The following is a 17187-nucleotide window of genomic DNA, read 5'->3' as shown; positions in this document are numbered from 1 at the left end:
GCTCACCTCTGGGAAGGCAGAGATGGTCCCAACAGCTGAGCGGAGGGACGTGGGCTGTTGGGAAGGGGCCCTGGACGGGGGGACACAGTCAGGGCGGGGGACGGGGACCTCCCGTGGGGGAAGGGCCAGGGCTCGCTCTGCAGCCCCTTCTCAGCCTAGGCACCCAAGAAAGCCCCGCCCTCCCGGGCTGAGCCCCTGCCAGGGCCCCCCCTCCTACCACCGTCCTGAGTGGGGCTACAGTTTTTTTCAAAAATCAATTTATTGATTGATTTTAAAAAGAAATGGAGGGAGATAAGGGGAGGGAGAGAAAAATTGGTGGGTGGCCCCACTCTTTCCTTTGTTCATTGGAGGGCTTTTGCAGGGCCCTGACCTAAGATTAACCCTGCAACCTTGGCATGTTGGGGTGATGCTCCAACCACAACCAATTTAATTTAACAAAACACACATTATTATTAATCATTTGATAATTAATTAGTTAATTAAATAATCATTTAATAAAAACACCATGACAATTTAATTTTTACAAAACAGCGATAAGTATGAATTATACAAAATAAAAAGAAACAACAAATACCAAAACACAGGGGCTGTGGGCCAGACCCAACCTGAGCCCAGGCTGACGCGGCCTCCCGAAGCCCTCACTGAGCGCAGTCCTGGAACCACCACAAGGTGGCACTCAAGGCCCTGGGATCCCAGGTCCTGCTGGGACAAGGTTCCCTTGAAGCGGCCAGGACAAAGGAGTAACAGAGATGACCCACACGAGGAATGACCAGGATGGGGTGGCCTCACCCCAACTCTGCTGGGAGAGGAAAGTCCTCAGGGGAGAGGACACAGGTCCCTGTGGGGAGGGTGACCTTGTAACCAGCTCCTCACTGTGCTGATAAGAACACGGATACGTTCTGATGCCAGTTGCAGAAACTGTAGTCAGGGATCCTTCAAGTCCCAAGGGGAGGCTGCAGTGACTGTTTTAGCACCAATGTCTGGACAAGGCAGCTCTGTCACCCTGGAAAGAAAGTTGTCATGAACAAATTCAGGTCAGTCTCAGTAGTGTCACATTCCCCCACAGCCACCACATACTTAGAATGTCCCACTCTGAGAATCCCCAAACCCATTTGTGCCCCTAGGACCCAACGCCCCCCACTTCCTTCCCTCAGGGTCTCACCATCAGGAGCTGTGAGAGACAACTCAGAGCCCTGGGCACTGTCACAGTCTGGGGAAGTCTCACCATCAGCAGCTGTGAGAGACAACTCAGAGCCCTGGGCACTGTCACAGTCTGGGGAAGACACAACAGCAGAGTTACGGGGTGGGGGTGGGGGAGTCCCCCTCACAGACTCCAGCCCACACCCTCCCAAGGGTCCCAAATGTCACCTCCCCAACACCCAGACTTACAGGCAGCCTGAGTGTAGCTCTTCTTGCCTCTATCGGTGGGAAGAAAATGTCTGTGAGGAGTCAGGGGGAGGCTGGGATCTGTGAGCCTTAAGAAGCCCCACACTCCTGAAACAAAAGGAAGGTTCCAGAACTGTGACTGAACACCCAGGGAAGAATCAGGAAATATGGGAAAGTATGTGTGTGGGGACTGGACCAACTGCCTGTCTGAATATCTGTTCTCGGCAGGGACTTTCCCCTCTGATCTGTGACAGCTGGGAATCAGTCCCCATCGCTAGAATCATCAGGTGACATACTTGCCCCCCACTTTCCCATGGGCCTCACTAAAGAGTCAGTGTTAGGAAATAGGCCCCAGATGGACAAGCACCCGTGTGGGGACACGATGCCCATTAACCAGACAGAGCACACTTCCACCTGGGCTTGACCCTCAGGGGGACAGGGAACCCAGCCCCACCCCTTGCCCACCTGAGCACTTCCTCCTCCACATCACAGCTCCAGTAGCCACAGCTCCAAGGACACCCAAGGCAGCAGCGATGCCCACGATTCCCATGATGGTGATGGTGGTCTGAGGAGGGGGGTCTGCGAGGGGAGGGTGAGAGGTCAGCCTCAGGCCTGAGTCCTGACCATGCACAGGGACACCCTGAGGAGAGGCTCTGTGCCCACGCCCCCTCCTCACCCCATCTCAGGGTCAGAGGCTCAGGCAGCCCCTGGTGCTTCACATGGCATGTGTATCTCTGCTCCTCTCCAGGGGACACAGCCACAGCCGCCCACTTCTGGAAGGTCCCGTCCCCTGCAGGCCTGGTCTCCACAAGCTCCATGTCCTGGGTCAGGTCCTCCCCATCACGCTGCCAGGTCAGGGTGATGTCAGCAGGGTAGAAGCCCAGGGCCCAGCACTTCAGGGTGACCTCATGGTCAGAGATGGGGTGGTGGGTCACGTGTGTCTTTGGAGGGTCTGAGGGGAGGGTGAGAAAATTCAGGGACTCTGCATGGTCATGGGACACTCCAGCAGTGCTCCTGAGAGTGGACAGGACAGCGGGGGTGGGGGAAGAGAAAGCACCACCCAGACAGCAGACTGGACAGAGGCACATGGGATATTCTATTTCTTGGAAAGTTCCAGAATCATGGTGAGAACCTAGGGTAGGAGTGTCCAGGTCTCTAAGGGGAGACACAGACTCAGGTGGAGGCTGATGACTCAGCAAACCCCGAGTCAGGCCTCCAGAGAAGGTGTGGGGGTGGAGAACCAGGGAGAGGTTCCTGGTGCCTCAGGTGCTGCAGGGTGTGAGGGACCCGCTGGGGGTGTTTCAGGGAGAGGCTGGGTCCCTCACTGTCCTTTAGAGACAGCTGGGCTCGTGGGTGAGTCACAGAATGAGGACACCTGGGGGTCTCTGCCTTCTCCCGGGCAGGAGGGACACTCTGACCCTGCCCCATTCCCCTCCTCTCCTGATGGGAACCCGCCCCAGCCCACAGACCCCCTCCTCGGGGAGGCCCGCGCCCTGGTACCTGCTCGGAGCAGCGTGTCCCTCCCCTTCTCCAGGAGCAGGCGGAGCCAGCGCACGCACTTTCCCTCCAGGTAGGCCCTCCTTCGTTCCACATCAGGGACCTGCACAACGTCGCTCCAGCTGACCCCCGAGGCCGCGGTCCAGGAGCGCAGGTCCTCGTTCAGGTGGACGTAGTCGGAGCCGTCCTAGGCGAAGTGATTGTACCCGCGGAGGAAGCGCCCGTCCGACCCCAAGACGCAGCCACTCAATTCCTGGAAGGTGTGAGACCCTGACCCCGCTCCCAGGTTGGCGCACATCGCTTATCCCCTCCCGCAGAACACATGTGCCCGGGATCCCACCCTTCCATGAACTCCAGCGGTGAAAATGAAAGGACTTCGAAGTCCTTTCAGGGTCCTCCCTGGATGGGTTGGGTGGGCTCTCCGACCCGGAATCGGGGCGACCCCAGCCTGTTCACGGGGATGGGGGTGGCGCCCAGACCCGGGCGCGCGCGGGGGGGCTCACCGTCCTCGCTGTGGTTGTAGCGGGCGCACAGGTTGTTCAGGTTCGCTGAGCTCATCCGCTCGTAGTGCTGGATTTTGAGCATGTAGTCGTCCCCAAACTGTCGGTGCGCCTGCTCCTCCCGGCGCCACTCCATCCACAGCTTCTCCAGCCCCGCTGCTGCCAGCTTCAGCCTGGGACCCCAGGCGTCGCTGTCGTAGCGCACCAACTCCGCGTCGTCCATGTAGCCAACGCCCATGTAGCGGTTCCCCTTCCGGCCCGGGCTGTACACGGTGGTGGTGTGAATTCTCAGGCTGTGGGTGCCCGGGGGCGGGGAGGACGCGTGTCCCGGGTCGGTGGTCGGGCCTGCAGAGGGACAGGGGGACGGAAAATGGGGGGAGGGGCAGGTGTGAGTCCTGATGGGAGTCGGTGATCTGGGTTCTAGGCACGCGCTGTTCCTGGGTTCCCGGGTCCTGCACCACCGTTGGGTCCGCTCCCGCAGAGGCCGTCCTCTCCCGACCCCGCACTCACCGGCCCAGGTCTCGGTCAGGGCCAGGGCCAGGGCCCCCGAGAGCAGCAGGAGCAGAGGTCCGGGCCCCATGACCCAAAGTTGAACCTCTGGGGAGGTGAGTTCCTTCGGTGAGACTTTATACCCGGAACCACGGTGACGCCGACCAGCTGCTCTTTAGCGCGTTTACCCAGTGCGGGTAAGAACTTGGTCTGCAAGTTCTTGGAAAGAACTTGAGTATTGAGGCCTGGGAACCGGGGACTCTGCCCAGCCCTCTTCCTGCAGAAAGTACCCTCGGTGCGCACCCCGCCCCCCACCGTTTTCGGACCGCTTGCTGCAGCCTGGCTGAGTAAACAGACAGAGGAAGTAGTTGTGGATTTTTGTCTGTTTACCCTCCTCACTGCGGTGACTCTTTGCCGACCTCTCATCGCACTCAACACGTCTCTGACTGTTGTTTGGCTTCTTAGGAAGCGAGGTGCTCTCTGCACGTGATTCACTTTAACTCGGGGTGACCGCCTTAACCCTGCACCTGTCACCCCCTTGACACCACGAAGACAGCTGTGTTGTGCTGACTGACCACCTCCGGGTTCCCAGGAGTGATGTACAGGAAACTCCTATTGATGCTGCTGCTTGAGTTTCGTTCCAGCGGGATCTCATCTGAGGGTTGAGCAGGGACATCAGTGAGGGGGATGTGCAGTAACTTCCGTGGTGGACAGAATGGAGAGCGCTCATGGACTGGAAGTAAAGTCTGCCCAGCGAGCTGAACTCACGGCTCTACCTCGGGCTTGTCACCTGGATGAAGATCCAGTGGCCAGTGTTCACAAGGAGGGTCGTGTGCACCTGGTGCAGCCAGGACTGTGTGACTGTGGGAAGACGGGGAACTGCGGAGGCCTCCTCACTTCCTCCAGGCGGCCCCTAAAGAAAAAGAAGGAGCCCCCCAAACTAAACGCGGCATGTATTCCTGGTGGGAGCACTCAACGAGGGAAGAAAAGGAGGTGTTTTGAAGCAGCGGGCAACGCCTGGACAAACGCGTAGATAGAGCGCGGGAGTCGCCTCGCAGGGCCTGCGGGTGCTGTGTCCCTGCCTGTGGGACACCGCCCCACGGGGTGTCAGATGCGCACCCGCGGCGCTGTCAGGTGGAGGAGAGCAGGCTCATAATGAGGACTATTTTCAGAGCAACTGTGGACAAGTCAAACACAGCAAAGCGTTGCCAGTTGTAGTACCTGGCTCAGGGGGACATGACGTGTATTTGAAATGATTTCAAATCAAGCATTTTATAAGTAAAAATCATTTGTGGCCATTGCATTGTTACATTTTTAACTTGCGGTTTCTTGACGCTAAGTAGGTTTTTTTTTCTTGGTCACATTTTACTGGCTTTTGAAAGTGAAAGTGGTTTGTAAAATTTTATGAGAGAAACTGTGGGTGAAATAAACGTAATTTTTATGTGAATAAACACGGAAACACATCACCTAGAGAAGTCCTGCACTCAAAGAACGCTAAGGAATGTTCTTTATAGTATATATGAATAGCACATTTCCATGAAATGTGATAATTTACGGAGTTGGCCATCCTGGCGATACATGGGTAATCTACACTTCTAATCCATTTTTCATTTTCTGGAAGAGCTAACCAGTTCGTGATGGAAGAAATTATATTTCTTGTGGGTAATAACATAGAATAAAAATACACAAAATCAGTCTCTCAAAGCGTCTGAGGAGGTATACAAAATTGCACTAAGGTAGAATTCTTACATGTTCTTTCAAATGGTCAACAGTAGTTTTTTTTAAAATAATTCATTATTCTTTTTTTAAAGATTTTTAATTTATTTACCTTTAGAGAGGAAAGGAAGGAGACAAGGACAGAAATATCAATGTGTGGTTGCATCTCGCGAGTCCCCTGCTGGGAACCGGCCTGCCACCCAGGCATGTGCCCTGACTGGGAATCAAACCGCCATCCTGTGGTTCACAGGCCCGCACTCAATCTACTGAGCTACACCAGCCAGGGCTGGTCAACAGTGGTTTTAACTACACTGGGCTACCTTGGAAAAGCATTTTAAATGGCTACAACACCCACTCTGATAGATAATAATTTAACACCAACAACTTACATCAAATATTTAAAATACCAGATTGCCTCAAAAGGAAAAAATAAAGCACAAAGAGAAAACAAAGTCCCCACTTCTATATTTCATAAACTAAACTAAAAATTCTATTAACAAATCAATAAATGGCAGCTTTGAGGCATTTTAATAGTGCTGCATCCAGTCAATCAACGAACTTCACGAAAGGTTGACTGCGTAAAACAAAACAAAACTTCAGCCCTGGTGGGTGGTTCAGTTCACTGGAGCGTCCTCCCTACACCAGAAGGTTGTGGGTCTGAGACTCAGTCAGGGCCCGGACCTCAGCTGTGGGTGTGGTCCTCCACCCAGGCACAGACTGGAGACAACTAGGGAATCTCCCTCCCTCCCTCCCTCCCTCCCTCTCCCTCCTTTTCTCCTCCCCCCTCTCTCTCAAATCGGTAAACATATCCTCAAGTGAGAATTTTTAAAAATCTTCCCATGTCGAAAGTAGCACCTCATTGGAACAACTTCTATTTTATGTGTATCATGCCGGCAAAGGAGAGAGAGATGAAAAAATATAGACATAAAATAATGGAGAAAGCACATCTCCACCTCCTAGGATTGTCCTCATCGTGGGGACAGCATCATGTTAGGGACAGGTATCACACACCCTAACATCGAAATGAAATTTCTGGAAACACTGCAATGTTCCTGAAGACAGGAGATTCCCTTCAACGGCTGCCCTGGTCAGTGGGGGCACAATTGCTCTATAATTTTCTGTATGTTTATCGAACTCATCATATTCTGGATTGACTTGAAGATCTTTCAGTGAAGTTCCAATTTTCAAACTGAGTTTCTAAGGTCATGACAGATTTTACTCAATAAATGGTACTGAAGACATAATTCCCGAACAGAGGAGATACGGTTACTATTGAAGCTCTGGGCTGCATATTCTCCGTCCCAACTGTGGTTTGGACACCACAAGAGCACACCCGGGAGTTCTAGGGACCTGAGGACCAGCAGGGAGGGGCCGACAGTGGGTGAACAGAAACCAGCACCTGAGTCGCCTGCATCGACCACAGACCAGAATCTACAAGGGGAGCGGTGTAAGAAGTAAAAATGGAATCGAGCTCATAGAAAGTGACACAGGGGCCCACCAGCATGAGGACAGTGTGGGAGGCTCTGGTCACTGGAGGGCATTGGTGGCAGATGCGGGGTCTGAATGGGCTGCAGCCTCTGGTGGTGTCTGTGCAGGTGAAGCACCCTGGAGACTCTGGGGACAGACTGCGAGGACAGTGAACGTGACATCAGGGCAAGACCACAAGATGACAATGCCTGCGCTGGCTTTTGAGGGTGAAACTGAACACCCCCCTTTGCTGTTGGTGTCCTGTTGCCTGTTCAGTGGAGCAGTGACTTTCTGCAGCCCCGCTGACACCCCGCACTCACCCGCCCTGTCTGAGACTCTAACCACACAGGTCAGTCACTCCATCTCTCCTGTGCGGGGCGCTTACCTGCGCGGCTCCGTGGGGGACGTTTGCCTCTGGCCCCTGAGACCCGTAGATCCGCGCACCCAGCTCCACAGCCCTGCGGACTCCGACCCCATCTTCCCCGGGGTCACCTCAGGCAGCATGTCCCCTCGTCCTTCAACAGCGTCTCCCCCAACGGCGGCCCAGGTGCCTCCCTGGGGGTGACGCAGAGTCCACTGCGGCGGGTGGGGTGGCCGCACTGGCTGTGGGACCTTCGGTGCAGCACAGAGACTGACTACGCAGGTGAGGGGCTTCAGGAACACCCACCCCGCACCGACGGGACGGTGGTCAGCAGCCCTGCGAGGTCACACTCGGGGACAGCGCCGCACCGGGAGTCAGAACCCGCTGGTAGACTGGGCTGGGCTGTCGGGGATCGGGCCTCCCGGCTATGCGGGGCCCTGGAGCAGGGAGACCAGCGGGCAGGCCGCTCCCCGCCCCTGGGACACACCGTTGCCAGTGGCTCCTGGAGAAGAGGGATACGGGGGACCCTGGGCACAGCCCTGCTGTCCTACCACAGAGTCAGAGGCCCCGTCCCCTCGCGTCTCGGCCCTTGTGCTCCACCAGCCTCCACATCCTACCTGGGACTTGTCAGCGCTGTGACGCGCGGTCCGTGGGGACACCGGGGACTGACCCAGGCCGAAGCACAGTGTGTAACTCAACACAGGTGAATGAGCTGCCGGGCTGTCATCCCCACCTCCTGGGGGGGAGGCCTCGGTCCTGCGCACTGACTTCATCTGGTGCGGAGGGGCGCGGGGGTGGGCAAAGGGCGGTGGACAGAAGGACGCCCCCCCGGGGGCGGGGAGCCAGAGCTCTGGTGGGGGAGGGGAGGGCCGGGCTCCGGCTGCAGCCGCCTCTGCAAGACTCTCAGCCTGAGCACCAAAGCCTCCCTTCTTGGTCTGAGCACCTGCCAGGGCCTCACCGCCTACCACCGACTTGCGTGGGGCCGCACTTTCTTTTTCAAAAAGCCATTTATGGCTTTCAGAGAGAGTCCGAGGGAGACGGGGGTGGGGAAGAGAGAGAGAGACATCGATTGGTTGCCCCACTTATTCATAGTCATTGGTTGACTTTGTATGACCCCTGACAAGGGGTCAAATCTGCACTCTTAGAATATTGGGATGATGCTCCAACCACAATAAACTTAAAAAAAGAAAACCCACAATAATAATTTAGGGGAGTGGGCAGGGCAGAAGGCAGCAGCGAGGGAAAATGTGCGACACCAGTAATTGAACAATTAAAAAACACCGTAATAATTTAATGTAAAAAAAAACAAGGATAGGTACAATATCTACAAAAACAAAGAAAGAACAAATATCCCAAAGACAGGGGCTGAAGGCCAGACCCCGCCTGAGCCCAGGCTGACGAGGCCACAGGAAGCCCTCACTGAGCGCAGTCCTGGAACCACCACAAGGTGGCACTCAAGTCTCTGAGATCCCAGGTCCTGCTGGGAGGAGGTTCTTGGGAAGCCGCCAAGACAAAGGAGTAACAAGGCTGACCCAGACCAGGAATGACCACATCGGGAGTCCGAAAAGCAAGGAGTCTGACTGGGCTGCGCCCTGCTCCTCACAGCCGTCCCCGCCCCCACCTGCAACAGACTCAGCGCCCAGGTTCTGGAAGGTTCCCAGGCTCTCAGTCATTGATGTCTTCTCTCCCATTGTAGGTTCTTCTCCTTCATTTAACCCATTGACCCTTTATGGGAAGGATCTAAAAATATAATTCATACCCAGACTCTGATTTCCAACTGGGAAACGGACATTAAAACTCAAAGGAACAGGAAGTGAGCACCCTGATGGGGATTCTGCTAGGGCAGGACAGTCCCCAGGGGAGGGGACACAGGTCCCTGTGGGGAGGGTGCCCTGGGCACCAGCTCCTCACTGTGCTGATAACAACACAGGTGCATTCAGATGCTGGTTGACAGAAACTGCAGTCAGGGATCCGATAAGTCCCAAGGGGAGGCTGCAGTGACTGTTTCAGCTCCAAGTCCGGACAAGGCAGCTCTGTCACAGTGGGAAGGAGAGTTGTCATGAACAAACTCAGGTCAGTCTCAGAAGTGTCACATTCCCCCACAGCCACCACATGCTCAGAATGTCCCACTCGGAGAATCCCCAAACCCATTTGTGACCCTAGTACCCCATATCCCCCACTTCCTTCCCTCAAGGTCTTACCATTATTAGCTGTGACAGACACCTCAGAGCCCTGGGCACTGTCGCTGCCTGGGGAAGACACAACAGCAGAGTTATGGGGTGGGGGAGCTCCCCTCACAGACTCCAGCCCACACTCTCCCAAGGGTCCCAGATGTCACCTCCCCAACACCCAGACTTACAGGCATCCTGAGTGTAGCTCTCCCTGCCTCTGCCTGTGAGAAGAAAACATTCTGTGAGGAGTGAGGGGGAGGCTGGGTTCTCTGACCCTAAAGGATACCCATACTCCTGAAGCACAGGGAAGGTTCCAGAACTGTGACTGAACACCCAGGGTGGGATCAGGAAATACAGGGAAAGTACATGTGTGGGGACTGAACCAAACGCCTGTCTGGAGGTCCATCCTCAGCAGGGATCTCCTGCTATGATCCATGACAGCTGGGCATCAGTCCCCATCACTAGCATCATCAGCTGATAAATGTCCTTCAGTTTCCCACAGGCCCCATGGGAAAGAGTCAGTGTTAGCAAACAGGCCCCAGATGGACAAGCACCCGTGTGGGGACACGATGCCCATTAACCAGGCAGAGCACACTTCCACCTGGGCTTGACCCCCAGGGGGACAGGGAACTCAGCCCCACCCCTTGCCCACCTGAGCACTTCCTCCTCCACATCACAGCTCCAGCAGCCACAGCTCCAAGGACACCCAGGGCAGCAGTGATGCCCACGATGATCATGATGATCTGAGGAGGGGGGTCTGAGAGGGGAGGGTGAGAAGTCAGCCCCAGGCCTGAGTCCTGACCCTGCTCAGGGACACCCTGAGAAGAGGCTCTGTGCCCACGCCCCCTCCTCACCCCATCTCAGGGTCAGGGGCTCAGGCAGCCCCTGGTGCTTGCACATGGCATGTGTATCTCTGCTCCTCTCCAGGGGGCACAGCCACAGCCGCCCACTTCTGGAAGGTCCCGTCCCCTGCAGGCCTGGTGTCCACAAGCTCCATGTCCTGGGTCAGGTCCTCCCCATCACGCTGCCAGGTCAGGGTGATGTCAGCAGGGTAGAAGCCCAGGGCCCAGCACTTCAGGGTGACCTCATGGTCAGAGATGGGGTGGTGGGTCACGTGTGTCTTTGGAGGGTCTGAGGGGAGGGTGAGAAAATTCAGGAACTCTGCACGGTCATGGGACACTCCAGCAGTGCCCATGTGACCACCCTGAGAGTGGGCAGGACAGTGGGGGTGGGGGAAGGAAGGGCACGACCCAGACACCAGCCTGTACAGAGGCCTCTAGAAACGAGTCTGGGATAATCTCCTATGTCCTGGAAAGTTCCAGAATCAGGGTGAGAACCTAGGGTAGGAGTCTCCAGGTCTCTAAGGGGAGACACAGACTCAGGTGGAGGCTGATGACTCAGCAAACCCAGAGTCAGGCCTCCAGAGAGGGTCTCAGCCCCAGAACCACAGGGAGTGTCTTGATGTCCTAGGTGCTGCAGGGTGTGAGGGACCCACTGTGGGTGTTTCAGGGAGAGGCTGGGCCCCTCACTGTCCTTTAGAGAAAGCTGGGCCCTCGGGTGAGTCACAGAATAAGGAAACCTGAGGGCTTCTTCCCTCTCCTGAGCAGGAGGGACACTCTGTCACTGCCCCATTCCCCCCCTCTCCTTGTACGAAGCCGCCCCAGACCACAGATCTCCTCCTAGGGAAGTCCTGCGCCCTGGTACCTGCTCTTTGCAGGGTCTCCTTCCCCTTCTCCAGGAGCAGCTGGAGCTGGTGCACACACTTGTACTCCAGGAAGAACCTCCTGCCCTCTGTGTCAGGGACCTGGGACCTGCACCAAGGTGCTCCCAGTGACCTGGTGCACTTTGGAGGCTGGGGTCCAGGAGCGCAGGTCCTCGTTCAGAGCGAAGTAGTCGGTGCCCTCCTAGGCGAACTGACTGAACCCGCGGAGGAAGCGCCCGTCTGACCCCACCAAGCAGGCGGTCATTTCCTGGAGGATGTGAGACCCTGACCCCGCCCGCCCCTAAGGTCATCACCGCATCACATAGTCCCACCATTCCTACACCGCAGCCTGGGGGTGTGGTGCAGGCACAGAGTCTCGGGGTGACCCCAGCCTGTCCACGGGGAAGGGGGTCGTGCCCGGACCCCGGTGCACGTGGCTCACCGTCCTCGCTCTGGTTATAGTGGGCATGCAGCTTGTTCAGGTTCAGTCTGGTCACGCGCGTAATATGCTTCATTTCCACCGTCTGCTCCTCCCAAAAATCTGGGTCCTCCTGCTCCGCCCACGGCACCCGCGGCTCCACCTTCGGGTTCACGCCGTCGCTGTGGAACCGCAGGATCTCCGTGTCGTCCACGTACTCGACGACGATGTACCGCTTCTTCCCGCGGCTCGGTTCCTATATGGCGGCATGGAAATAGCTCAGGCTGTGGGGGCCTGGGGGGCGGGGAGGACGCGCGTCCTTGGTTCGCCGAGTGGCGGGTCCGGCAGGGGGCCACGGGGCTGGGGGCGGGGCGCGGAGAAGGAAACCGGGGGGGGGGGGGCGGTGTGGAGAGGAGGGGGCGGGGCCGGGGCGGGGTCTGGGGGGGTGGCGCTGGGTTACCGCCCTCCCGGGTCCTGGGCCCCCCGCCGGGTCCGCTCGCTCCCACCCCGCAGAGGCCGTGCCCTCCTGACCCCGCACTCACCGGGGGTCTCGGTCAGGGTCACGGCTCCGGAGAGCAACAGGAGTATAATCTGCACCATCACCAGCAATCGGGAGTCACGGGAGACTGAGTTCCGGTTCTCAGTGAGACTCTATATATACCCGGAACTAGCGTGATGCTGATTGGCTGTTCCAGAGTTCGTTCAGCCAATGGCATCCGGGGCAGAGTCAGGAGCTTATCACCGGGGAACTTTGACGGTCCTCCCAGAAAGAGGACTCCCTGCCTTTCCCTGACGGAGGGCCAGGTCTGCTTCCTCTTTGCTGCTTAGAGAGGGAGGGGTTCAGGACCCACATTTAACCATTTATGTTCCTCATTCCGCTGACACTTTACTGACCTCTCATCATACTCAACATGACTCAGACTGTTGTTTGCTCTCTGCACCTGATGTCACTTTAAGTCGGTGTGACCACCTTAACCCCTGCACCTGTCACCCCCTTGACACCGTGAGGACAGTTGTGTTGTGCTGACTGACCACCTCCGGGTTCCCAGGAGTGATGTACAGGAATCTCCTATCGATGCTGTTGCTTTAGTTTGGTTCCAGAGGGATCTCATCTGAGAGATGAGCAGGGACATCAGTGAGGGGGATGTGCAGTAACTTCCGTGGTGGAAGCTTCCATAACTGCAAGCTCTCATCCACTGGAAGCAAAATCTGTCCAGCACGCTCAACTCACTGCTGTAACTCGGGCTTATCACCTGGACAAAGATCACAGTTCTGAATGATGGTTGTCTGTAGTGTAGTTGTGATTTTGATGTAGTTACAGGGTCATGAAAGTACTTCATTTACCTTCATAGCCATCTTGACGGGAAACTAAGATTTTTAAAGAAGTTGATTTAAGGGAGATGATTGACTCAAGGTAATATTTTTCCATCCTCCCACCGTGTCGTTCTGCAGTGACACTGGTTTGTGTTCTAGTCCGTGAGGGGTGGTGGTGAGGAATGCCTGCTACTGCAGCGGGTGTCCCAGCCTCTGTTCTTGCTAAGTTTGTGAAAAAGTCTGCCCAGTGAAAGGGCAAAGGATGTCTTTAATCTTGTGAAAATAGTTTTGATCTCACAGATCCCGTGAAAGGGTCTTAGAAACCTCAAGGGTTCCACAGAGCGCACTTTGAGAATGGTTGTTCTGCATAAACCAGTGGAGTCTTCCCACTGGCCCTGGCCTTTGCACCCTCCTCACTTCCTAGAACCCCTCCCCCCTGAGGTGGGAGCCCTGCCTCCCCACACTCTGCTGAAGGCATTGCCCTGTGTTCTTCTAGAAGAAAGCTCACCTCCTGGAAATGAGGTGTCAGAGAGTGTCCTCAGTCTAGGAGGGAGGAGGTGTTTCCTGTTTGGAACTGGGAACAGTGTGTGTCTGAAGGCACCCGACCCACAGAAACCTCGTTCTGTTTGTTATGCAGCAGCTTCTTGTGTATTTATGTCCCAGACGGAAGGTGACTGGATGAGGCAGACGGGAGCGAGGGTGGGGGGTGATAGGAAAGACGCTGCGTTCCCTCCTGTTCCCAGGCCCGGGAGCTGCTTGGTACCGTGTGAGCTGCACGGGGTCTCGTTTCTGTCTGTGCGGAGACAACACGCAGGGTGGGGTTGGTCTGTCTCACGTGGCCGTGGTCTCGGGGTGTCCTTGTCTGATGCTGATGTTCTGTGAGAGCACGAATGTCCAACCAGAGAATACCCCGGCCTAGCAGTGAGCCCCAGGCTGGCTCCCGGCAACACGGGGCCTCGCTCTAAGTGCCAGACAAATTCTAATGTCCGGGGATGCTTTTCCTTCGTTCTTAAGTTCAGTGGGTCTGTGGGAGCCAGGCCACCTGTGGCAACACTGAGGGCTGTGACAGGCGTCTGCAGAGATGGAAGTGGTTGAATATCTGATGTGTTCAAATACGTGCTCATGAAGATTTACACTCTGGGGAGAGCAGTGGAATGAACTTGTAAAACCAGACAGAACGACCCCATTGCTGACATAGGACCAGATGCAGTGATCACCCCCCATCCCCTGAGTGCTGGCTGACCAATCAGGGGAGACCTTGGCCCTAAGCCCCTCAGTCCCCTATGTAATCTGTCCCCTAGAAGCCATCAGGGAGCCAGGTCTGAGAGCAACAACTCACCTGAGACTCTCGGTTTGGTGCCCCTTCCTTAAATAAGACTTTTCTTTTTTGTTTCCCTTTTTTTAATTCTCACTGAAGGACACTTTTCCCCCTCCCGCATGGACTTCTCCCCCATTGCTTTCACAGAGAGAAAAAGGGAGAGAGAGAAACATTGATGTGAGAGAGAAACGTCGGTTGGTTGCTTCCCATGGGCACCTGGATCGGGGGTCGGACACTGTGCCCAGGAATGTGCCCTGACCAGGCAGCGAAGCCGCGCCCTTTTGGTGCCTGGGGCCAGCGTTCCAACCAACTGAGCCACCCACCCAGGGCTGCTGTCGTTCTTTGGTGAAGAATCGGTTAAGAATTTTCATCCATTTTTATTGAGTTATTTTTATCTTATTGTTGAGTTTGAGGATTCTTATGTATATTCTAAAACAAGTGATTTGTAAACACTGTCTCCCGGTCTGTGGCCTGAGCCATTTTCACAGACAGAACACCGACATTAGTGCAGAGATGTATTTTCCTGGGAGGAGAAATCAGAAGGGACTCCCTGTGATGGTTTGTAGGTAGAGAAGGGCCGGGGTCCAGCCTCGGCAGGGTTCAGGGTCCCCGAAGGGTGGACGGTGAAGGCGACGAATGAAGAGTCAGACACCCGGTTGGATGCTGGAGAACAGCCAGCCTCTGTGGGTCTGACCCAACTCTCCGAGTTTGATTTAGGCTTTATTTTTATAGAGATTGTTATATAACATTAAAGGAACAGGTGAATGGCGTGATTAGTTAAGCAGAAAAAATCAATACAGAGGTAACCTGAAAAGGACAAGAATTTTCATAGTTTAGGTTATGTTAAACAGAAGTTGTTTTGACCAGGAGAACCATTAATCAGACAATTTGAAATAGCTCTATGTACAGAGTTTGAATGTCTTATTGTCTATTAAAGTTCTTAAAATTTGACATGGGGCAAAAGGGTGAGCTAGACCAAACAGAGGTTAGGAAATTCATTATAAGGCCTTTGTGATGTCTAACTTAGCTATCTATCTCTCTGTCTAAAGTGTTCCTTTATGTATTATGGACTCTGACTCCTTGGTACTTGTTTCTACGTGCTTACTTTGTAATAGCTAACCAGCTTCTCCAGTTTCTTTGTCTGTCTACTTCCAATTAGTGCATATTCCTGTCCAAGGCAGAGGAGGGGCTGTGACTCCATCAACTTTTAGATGCTCAGGGGCTACCCCATTGGGGGGCACTTTTGTTCTATGGCCAAGAAATTATTTTGTATAACTTCATTGGAATTCTGTGGATCATTGGGCCTGAAACCCAGGTGTCTGAAAATCCCACCACCTACTAATCACAAAGACAGACATGCAGGGAGAGAGACAGGAAGTCCAGCCACAGCTGCCTCTGCTGTGCAGATGCATCTCATCGTCCTGACTGTGTCGAGGGACAGCTGCTGGTGGGCTCCCAACTGACAAGTTCACGGCTGAGGGAAGAGGGGGACAGGTGATTTATTTAGCTTTTATATTCTTGAGTGTCTTTTGAAAACTCTTGTTATGTGCATGAATCATGTTTTAAAGAAGAAATTACATCAAATCTCTGCACTTCTAAATCTCCTGACGGACCATCCTCAGGACGTGAGATCAGATTGTGACCCTGTCCTCTAGGACCAGCCGTTTGCCTCAGAAATCCCCTTCCTGACAAGGGGGCGATACAGTGCAGGCAAATCCTCCCCCTGAAACTAAGTAAAAGTGCCATGTATCATACAAAAACCAACTTCTTAAAAACAACAAAGAGTTGACAAGATACTAAAGACCACACCCCAGAAGGAGGGAAAGACCCAGCGTGTCCTCCACAGAGGGCAGCGCCCTGAGTGAGCAGCGGGGGAGGGTGTGCAAGTTCATTGCCCAGAGCCCAGACACGGAGCCCAGCACTATCAGCCCTGGGCTGAGCTCTTGACTTTCCTCCCCATCTGCCTTCCCTTTTATACATGTCCACAAAGCTTTTTAAATCACTGATGTGTGTATAGATAATATGCAATTCGCATGATAAATATATATTCAGTATAAAGATTATAAAATGTTAAAACATATAAATGGGAAATTGTCACTAACGCTGTGTGTTCACCTCTGCACCCTAAAGCCCAATATCACGCTACTGAGAGTGTTCAGCAAAGTAAGTGGTGGTTGCTGACCTACCTCTCCCTCAGTGTCCCACTCTCAGATCAGTAACCACAGTTTCAGGGTGAGGTTAAACGGAGAATTCTTTGGGGTAGGAAGGTTTGGTCTGTTTGACTGCAGGGAATCCCACACTTCCTCTTTACCGGGTCTCTTGATAGTGTCATTGTCTCTTGTGTGGATTTCATCTCGTGTGGTTTTGTACAACAACGTGCTGTGCAGCCTTGTAGCCCAGGAGCAACAGGCTGAGCCTGCCGTCTGGGTGAGCAGTAGGGAGACCGTCCAGGTGTGAGAGCCTCTGTGCTGTTCGCACAACCACAACATCGCACAACCACACGGGTCTCAGGTGGGTCACCACCGTGAGGGGGCGCATGAGTGAATGTAAGTGCATCAAATAAACATGCTGGACACCTTACACTTACACGAGGTTGTGTGTCAGTTATATTTTAACTTAAAAATAAACTTCACTGTGGATTTTATGTACAACATTCACGTTCAATGAAGGATTAATAAACTGTAATTAGGAATATTATAAACAGTGACCCCCACAGATCAGATTGTCAAGAGTCACTTCCAACAGCCCATGACCCCAGGAGCCCTAGGCTCCCTGAGCATCCGCAGTGAGGGGCGAAGAGCAGGAGAACAGGAAGCCAACTAGGGGAGGTCTGCACCCGCCAGAGATG

General features: G+C 54.4%; 1 pseudogene; it reads right to left on the bottom strand.

The window, feature by feature from the left end:
• Positions 1-1672: 1672 nt before the first annotated feature.
• On the bottom strand, positions 1673-4061 carry LOC118999325 (class I histocompatibility antigen, B alpha chain-like; annotated as a pseudogene).
• Positions 4062-17187: the final 13126 nt, after the last annotated feature.

The sequence above is a fragment of the Sturnira hondurensis genome, unplaced genomic scaffold (genome assembly GCF_014824575.4).
Source record: "Sturnira hondurensis isolate 20B ecotype Veracruz unplaced genomic scaffold, ASM1482457v3 Scaffold0014824, whole genome shotgun sequence".
In the NCBI taxonomy this organism is placed as follows: Eukaryota; Metazoa; Chordata; class Mammalia; order Chiroptera; family Phyllostomidae; genus Sturnira; species Sturnira hondurensis.
The sequence above is the reverse complement of the archived record's forward strand: the minus strand, read 5'-3'. Positions and strand labels throughout refer to the sequence as shown.